The following is a 9,261-nucleotide window of genomic DNA, read 5'->3' as shown; positions in this document are numbered from 1 at the left end:
GTGCAATCACAAGAAATTAAAAAGAAAAACTCAGCCTTGTTGCTTCCAAATGTCCTCTTCACTATCTTCCTAAGATGCCTGCCAATTATACTTAAGAAACTACTAAAAATGATCTTCATACTGCTAAATAGTTTGCAGGTGGCGACCATGCCTCTAGTTCAAAATATTTCACTCGTGTGGATCTATCCACACGTGCCAGGAATAATGCCCACCCATCCGATGGACGAATATTTCGGTTACCGAGTTTTAGCTCCTAGTCGCCGAAGTTAACAGTCGTTCGAGAACGTTCCTCTTTTCCAATTTCTAATTCTGAAGAAGGCCATTTCCACAACCTTCTCAAAACCCCTTACACGCACGTAAAACCTCTCCATAAACCCTAGACACCCCCATCGCCGTACCCGAGAGCCATCCACCTTCTACGAGACCACTGCTGCAACCCTCTGTCACCGATCCTCCACGGCCAATGGTGAAGCATCTCATTCCTTCCCTTAATCGCGTTCTTATCGAGAAGATCATCCCCTTTCCAAGACTAATGCTGGAATCCTTCTCCCTGAGAAGACCACCAAGGTATCATTTTTAGACCCTTTTCCTCTTTTAAAGAATCAGCTAATCTATGGTTTCTGCATCTGAATCTGATTTGAACTGGAATTTTTGGATTTTCTCGTGTGATTTGTGCTCCGGTAGTGAAAATGGCCACTCTTTTGTTGTTGTTTATCCTGTGCTTTTTCTATTTTAAGTAGTTGATTCTGTGTTGGTGGGCTTGCTTAACATAATAACATTTCAATAACATTTGATTAGTTTCTCGTCTGCTCTATGGATTGGTTTGTGTCTTCTACCTGTGGTTTATGGTGTGGTAATATGAAAGGGCAATTCTTTATCATGGTGGGCACATGAGGATGTGGCAGGGAATCCAACGGTCCCATGCATTGGAACCTTGTGAAGGATGCGTGAATCGGGTGCCCTTGAATTTGGCATCGTGACATTATGGTGCTTATTGTCACCGGTTACAATTGTATCTGGATGGTGGGTTGAAGGTTTAACCATTTTCCTTTTTTAGGTACACTCCATCAGTTGGTTGTGATGCATAGGCAATTACTAGTTCATGGTTTAATCACCCTCCCTCTGTTTCCTTTTCTTTTTTTCCCCTTATTATTATTTCTTTTAAAAGTTGAGCCCTTTATACTTCGCTAAATGGGTATTTTAGATTGTTTGCTTGACTTGTAAAACTATCTGAAAATCCCAATACTTATTCTTTTAAATTCTTTCTAGATGCCCATCTGGGATATCAGAATCCTGGTTTCTTGATGATTTAAGGAACATCGACACCGTGACAAATCACAATACTTGTTGGTCTATCGTATTCTGGTGCTTGGCACTTCTATCAAAAGATGTCAAGACTAACAAGAGTTTCAATCAAGAAACTGGAGAATGCAAACCTGTATACATGTAAAACTTTAAACAATTTTGTCATGTGTTGCACATTGTTAGTCTGGAGGCCTTGGCCTTGACTTCTACATAGAAACAATCAACTGATGTGTGTTTTGAAAAATGTCAATGGTAGCAGGCATATTCAATCATTTCTTTTGGGCTTTAAATGTTTAGCTTTTATTTCTTAATTGACATTTCATAAATTTCTAAAGTGATAAATCATACATTTTTAACTTAAAGGTTCTCTTTAACCACCTTTAAGTTGTTGGTTCTTTGGTTTCTTATTTATTTGATAATGATCTTTTCTTTACTAGATGCCTTAAAGCTGTGTTGGTTTGTGGTTCCGAAGGGTGGTATGGTAAGGATAAGGTATTTGTAATATTATCATACTATCTTGGCTGGTGCTTTCTTTATGCTCCATTTGATAGCTTTGAGATGGAGGTCCTGTTACATGGTTATTATATTTGGGGAGATTCTTGAAAAATGAGAATTTTGAGGGGTTTGCTTTCCTGTAGGAGCTACCATGGGGTTATCTAACTCCTTGAAGGTTGACTTGATATTTTGATACCTATTACTTTATCATTTTATTACTGAGGTTACGCTGAGTGGGTTGTGGTGGAAAAGCCTGGAATTTTATAAGTACTTTCTTTTTTGCCTTTCAAAATTTCATGAGAATCCAGTTTGTGTGATTTGATTGAGAGCATTGTTATAGTGGTGGGCATACATGGAGAGTGAGATTTTTTTAAAGAATTAATAGTTATGAGGTTAGCAAGTCCAGATAGTTGGATGCTGCTCTATCTCTTTTGTTCCTTTCCTTTTGTGTACGCATGTGCATGCATGCTTTTTGGGGAGCTTATTTCATGTTGGAAGATACTGCAAGTGTTGGGATTGGAGGGTTGCTACAGCCGGGGCAGCAGGGTGATGCCATTGGGAACTGTTAGGCTCTCAAAATGCCTTTCTCAACATACACATGCACAAATAGCATGTGCTTGTGAGAATTGCCAATATTTTATCTTTTTGGGGCATTATTCTTGTTTCTCTCTTAATAGAGAGCGGAGAGAGTCATTTAAGTTTTCTTAAAGATGATTGCATGCCATGCTTTCAATCAAGGTTTTAAAAGTTGGTTTTGGTCCTTTTCATAGAATTTCAAGTTTGGCAGTTTCACTTTGAGTCTTGTAATTTTGGTCAGAGAAGTTAAAAGAGATAAAAATAGAAAAATAACAAAAAAGTCAAGAAAAGTTATTTCACAGTCAAGAAAAGTTGTTACATATTATTTTATTATGTTTTCAGTTCTCTAGGATTATTATTTGTGTAGTTTGGTTAGGTTAATTTAAAGTTTAATGCATTAGATATCTTATACTTTAATTATTTCCTATATTTCCCCCCTTTTTAGAATTTCATTTTCTAATTTTATTTCTATATATTTCATTTTAATAACCATTTAAGAAAGCAAAAAAAAACTGTCTAAGCAGATCTCTTTTTATTTCATTTTAGTAACACATTGGAGCAAGAAAAGCGCCATCTGAGCATGCCTCATTCTAAGCCATTAGCCATGTAATCACATTTCATTCTATTTTCTAAGCTAGAAAAAAGAATCTAAGTAAAAACCCGATTATTTCATTAAAATATCTTATTTAATGTATCAATTTTTTTCCCCTTATGAGAGGGAAAAAACTCATCTAAGAAAATGAAGAGTTACAAGAACATGTGATGCTTTCTGTTTGTAATGACACATCATGATTACATCTTTCCCACCATAACAAAGATTGGCCAAAAATAATGTAATTAGATTACTAGAGCCTTTAGGTAAATGCTGTTAAACACTATTGACAAATTGTAGAAAATTTTACATGATATCAAGCATATATCTATAGTTGTTAAAAAAAGTAGGTTTGGTCAGTTCTGGCCAAAATTGACAGAAACAAAAATTTCAAATACCATCAAATAAATTATAAAGTTTGGAGAGTGTATCTTGCACTAATTTTAACACTGTTTAATACTCCAAAGCTCCATGCTACCACCAAAATGCCAACAAGATGCCTGCTTGTCCCAGATTCTCCTATCCTACTGTGTAGCCCGTAACCCACAGAATTTAGATAAGTACTTCATAAAGAATCAAACCAGGCTTAAAAAATGCTGCTAGACTCTCAACTTGCTTGCTTTTCCGGAATAACCAAAATCTAGTGTTCCCTAGAACATGACGCTTTGGAAATGAGAAACCCTTACAAGGTAAATGAGGTGCATCAGATGTACTTCCCTTGCAGTTCTTCCTTGCATTTTCTTTTTTTTTTTTTTTTGTAAGAATTCCTTGCGATCTCTTAGCTGACTTAGAGCTGCTCATTGAATTCCTGCTGCTTTCCCTTTTGGAAGTCGTGTTGGTGGTCAGCATGGAAAAAACTATCTTAAATGCAGGTGAATCTTGTTTGATAAAGAAAGTGCCTTCTTACGAAAGCCCTTCTGACCATCCGATTTAAGTTGCTTCCATTATTGTCTGGCATGACTAGGCTATTGTAGGGATGGCAATGGGTCAGATATGGATTGGGTTTGCTCATATCCATATCCGTGCCACAAGTAAAAACTCCATATTCATGCCTTTCCCGTACCCACCTCGGGTTGGGTCGAATAGAGATGCAGGTCAGGTCAAATTGGATATATAAGAGGGGTTGGTTGGGACGGATTGGGTACATGCAAACAATATAAAACCATTATAATTTTCAAAAGGGCATATGTATTAAGGTTATATCAGATCGGGTTTGAGTCGGGACATACCATTATCCATACCTAATCCAAATCCGCTTTGGATACTTTTTCTATAATCCTACCTATCTTGGGTTCCAATCGAATCAGATAAAATCTGCCCCATTCGGGTCGGCTAAAATTATCAACCCTGGGCTATTGGGTAAATATGCTATTTTTGCTTAATATGAATTCAATTAGGCTATCATGCCTTCGTCTGTGAAAATGTAATTCATTGCAGTCTTGCTATTATGTAACACATATCCTGAACTTGTTTTTGTCAATATTTTTTTAAAAAAAATATTTATTTTTTTTTATAAATTGCGATATATTTCATCATTTTCTCAATGTAGACATGAATGGGCTTGCTCACTATTATCTATTTGATCATTATTAATTTATTTGTTTTACCTTTTGTTTTAGTTGAATTCTGGAAAAGTTGTAGCAGTAGGCCCTGGTGCACGTGATAGGGGGATGGAAATCTTATCCCGGTTTCGGTGAAGGAAGGAGACACGTCCTTTTACCTGAGTACGGAGGAACTGAAGTAAAACTCGGTGACAAGGAGTAAGCTCAATTTCTTTTTCTCCCACAGTTTCTTTTACATTTTAATGCCAAGCAGATGTATATGTTAGAAATCTGGCTTCACATTAGTTACAAGATTCAGCGGTGATTGGTTGATGGATATGTATTTTGTTGAGTTACACACAGATCAATCATATCAGCACTTTTGGAGACTATGGGCACCGTCCTTCCATCTTGGGTTTTGGGCAGGGCTTGTACCCTTTTTTCTTTTTTCCTTTTTTTTCTCGGTGCTCCTCTCTATCTTAATCCCTCTGTGTATGTTTATTAAAGTTTTCATTCACTATTGATCAATAAAACGTAGAAATGTGTCTGTATATTTAATTTTCAGCTGGTATGAATAGAGAAACTTGTTTTTGCTTTTAACTTTATGTTCGTGAAGACAAAGGCTTTGCGAGTTTGCATAGGCCTTTTTTTTTGGACACAATTGTATTATGCACGGTTGTGTTTGCCTGCAAGCTTGCTGTATATCTTTGTTTAAGGTTGCAAGACATTGCATTGATAGATAATGAATACTGTAAGCTGCACTTTACCTTGTCAAACAACTTTACAGATCGGAATTTCCCAGTTATATTAGCTTTTGAAGTAATGCATGGGCTACTTCGCAGATTTCTTTTCTTCTTTTCCTGTCGTTGTTTATAATACTGCAATGAAAATTGGAGCTACTATAACTCTTCATTCCGATCCCAATGACCACTAATTTTATTGATTTCGTTTCAGGTATCATCTGTTCAGGGATGACGACATACTGGGAACACTCCATGAGTGATAGATACATCCGGCAGCTAACCAGATTCACACTATTAGCTCTATATTCTAGCTGTCAAAGTCAGTGGGATGTATCATGATTGAACCAGGAAAAAGGCCACTTTAAAACAAAATTTTGAGAACATGCTCAGTCTTTCATGTCATTTGATGCACAAAACTAAATGTTTGCATTGAGAGAATTAATATTCAGTTGCCGGTGGAAATTTATCTTTGTTATTTACATTGATGGGCGTTGTTTCTTCAATCTTTAACATTAGAATCAGCTTCTTATGGAAAGTAGTACTAGTTCATATTTTGTGGGCTTTTCAGGGTAATTTGGGTGTCGGATGTGTGCTGGTGGACTAACTTTTTCAATGCCTGGGCAGGATTCGGCGCACACACTTACCTCTACTTTGTTGGCATGCATAAGCCTGCATAGGTCTATCATCTGAATGCTTCCTAGCTAGGTAGCGTGCATTTGCCATTAGCACTGCCCTTTGCCCCACACAAGTACGTTATGATTCTTTACTCTTCTAAAGGTGTTGACCATAATGGCGAACTGAGTGCTTTAAAGCAAGCTCACACACCTTGGCTTGGCCATGAGATATTTCCAGTTTTAGTCTGAGATAATCATTGGTGGCTGTTTCTAGGGGTGTAATTTAGCTGTGCTTGATGAAACTTGGGTCCGATCAATTTTGTTTGATTAATTTCAGCTTTTGAACTGAGTTCAAGTGTGCTCCATTTGAGCTGACATTTAAATTAAATCGAACATGAGTTCGATTGATCACCTTGATGTGAGATTGAATCAATCTCGGCTCAAGAATCCAAGCCAGTGGAACTTTCTGAGTCTTAGGTAAGTTGTGTTGGCCCATAAATCGTTCGAGAACGATGACTTCCTGCTGGCTGCTACCTAACTCTTGCTGCCAACCTTCTCCTTACTTTAAGAAATTATAATTCTCACCTATAAAATCTTCTCTAGAGTTCATATGATTAGTGGAGTCCTAACTTTTAGTTATGCTATTAATTGACCTAGTCGTGAGTTATAATAAAGTTGTCTTCCTCCTTGTGGCAAAGGGCGGGGCTCGTGACCAGGACCAACTCTGGGTAATCCTAGAAGTCTAATATCTGGAAGTCTTGCCTCTGATCCATACATCTCATCAAACTTTCTGACCATATATCTCATCAATTACCATCCTTCCCTCATGATCATGGCTGCCCGGACGAACAATCATCACCAGAATATGGTATATGGGACCATAAGTAGCTCTCATCAGTCCCCACAACACAAAGTTGCACTCCTTGGGGTTGTTCAATTGACCCAACGCTTTAAACAAATGTTGCTAACCTCAGACATCATTCTTGCGTGCAATTTTTTTTTTTTTTTTTAAATAACATTAGTTGGAGAATCTTGTAAGTAATTTGCCAAGGGCCATCTACTTCGAACTTTGAAGCCATCTCAGAATCTCTTGGAGTAGTCCCCTTACATCTCCTGGATTCTTTGTTATCTTTCAGTTATGGCCAACATGAGGACACGTCCGTCTTCAATGCGTCAAAAAACAGGTGTTCATTTGGATTGCGAGCATACATGCTTATGATGCCTCTAATCAATGAGAAGATGATGAAGGGATTCTTTGGGGAAGAAGATTTGGCTAGAAGCAACTGGTAACATGGGCTCCAACCGAGGACAGCAATGACCGAGCTTTTTAAAAAAACTTTTTTTTTTTTTTTTTTTTGGTACATCCACATAAAAAGATCATAGCTGAACGGAAAACAAGCAAAAAGAAACAGGTGCATTGAAACACAAACAGCTAAAAGTGTCGACAAACACCAACACCATAAGCATCAGCCTTTCGAATGAAGAAGATCAGCATGAAGTTAAAAAAGTAAAAGAAAAAATCTATTCAGAAAATTGGATGAAGGCATGATTTGAAATGGCTTAGTTTACTAGGAGAGCTAGTTGGCAAATGGACTGTACTTAGGAAGGATATTTTCCCCGGGAGTATAAGTGGATCGGAGAAAATTCAAAATCCAAACCGCACTCAAAGATTAGATCGGATTTTTAAATTTTGATTTTAAGATTTGAAATTAATTTTTAAAAATTTTGGACTTTAAATTTAGATTTGGATTTAATGTTATAAAATTCAAATCCAATCTAAAGTCCAAACTAGGAATCTAAACCAAATCAAATCTATTCTTCTAGTTTGGACTTTTAAATTTTACACACATATATATATATGTGTGTGTTTCAAATTTAATTTTTTTTTCAAATATTATGAAACTTATTATATTTTGACGATATAGTTTTTTTTGAAAATTTAGAATTTATGTTTTTGACATGATGCTATTATAGTATGACTTGTTGAGATCTTTGCTATTGAAATTTGTATTTTTTATTTTTTATCTATTGCTATTATAATATTAGTTGTTAGATGTAGCACGATATTGTAGAGCATCTATAAGTAGTATATATTTTAAATTCATATAATTTATTTTTGAATTACGATTCAAATTGCAGTCTAATGTATGTAAAAGTTTAAAAGTTCAATCCAATACAATTCGAATTTTTTAGACCGAATTAGATTAGACTAGTAGAGTATTTTGTTCGATTTTGGAGCTAAATTTTCACATCTAAAATATTTTGAATTAAAATTAAATTTAGATATAATCTAAACTAATCCTATCAATTTATACTTTTAAGTTCTCCTTCTTTATTATTATTTTAAATTAGGATGTGTGCTTGAAAAACTAAGGAGCAGGCGAAGCGGACCGCGCGGATCGGCCATGGGTGGCGCCGCCAGGACCCACTTGTAGTCCTATTCTACTTGTGCACGGATGTCTACCGAAAGGCAGTTTGGTCGCTGTCATGGCTTGGCTAACTGTCTACCTCCATGGTGGATTAGCTTACAAAATTGTCCTCGCCCTCTTGCGTAGAATTCTGAAGCGTGGGATATTCCAGCCACTAGCTCATAGTCGGGGAGAATAGCATCAATGGCCGCTTTTAAGTACCAGAAGTGTCCCCAAATACAAATGGCCATTCTCCTTTGATGAATTGATGTCACACTTAGCCTTATTTTAATATAGCGTGCATTGCAAATTCCTTTTTTTTTCCGTCTTATACATACGCGCGCGCATATATATATATATATATATATATATATATATATATATATATATATATATATATATATATGTATGTATGTATGTATGTATGTATGTATGTATATATATTTATGTATGTATGTATGTATATATATTTATGTATGTATGTATATATATTTATGTATGTATGTATCCTTTGCTTGTTCCCTCCTTCCCAAAAGAAATATGAGGGAAAAAGCTCCTCATTAATAGGCACTTAAAAATCAATTATACTAAACCATTCCATCACAATGAATATCATATAGCACTCAATCAATTAAAATATTATTTTAAATTATAAATATGCATATTATTTTTTATTTTTAAATAATCATAATTTTTTTTTCTTTTTGGTCCTTTAGTACTTCATTCTATTGCCACAACTAATATTGGTTGTCATAATAATCAGTAATTAATTGGCTCCATCATATGAAAAAATAATTAGTGATATCGGTACTAAAACAACAACCTCTAATCTATAATCTATTCAATTTCAGGATATGATGGTATAAGATGGAAAATAAAAATCAATATGATACATCAAAATCAAAATTAATATACAAAATAAATAATAAAAAAATATATTTGCTCAAACATCTTAAAAGATATATAAGTGGCGGTGACAATTAGTTT

General features: G+C 35.5%; 1 pseudogene; it reads left to right on the top strand.

Annotated features, from left to right (window-relative positions):
- The first annotated feature begins 208 nt into the window (after window positions 1-208).
- LOC105052429 (10 kDa chaperonin, mitochondrial-like) lies at window positions 209-5,733 on the top strand (annotated as a pseudogene).
- Window positions 5,734-9,261: the final 3,528 nt, after the last annotated feature.

The sequence above is a fragment of the Elaeis guineensis genome, chromosome 10, assembly GCF_000442705.2.
Source record: "Elaeis guineensis isolate ETL-2024a chromosome 10, EG11, whole genome shotgun sequence".
NCBI lineage: Eukaryota > Viridiplantae > Streptophyta > Magnoliopsida > Arecales > Arecaceae > Elaeis > Elaeis guineensis.
This window is presented reverse-complemented; position numbering and strand designations above follow the sequence as displayed.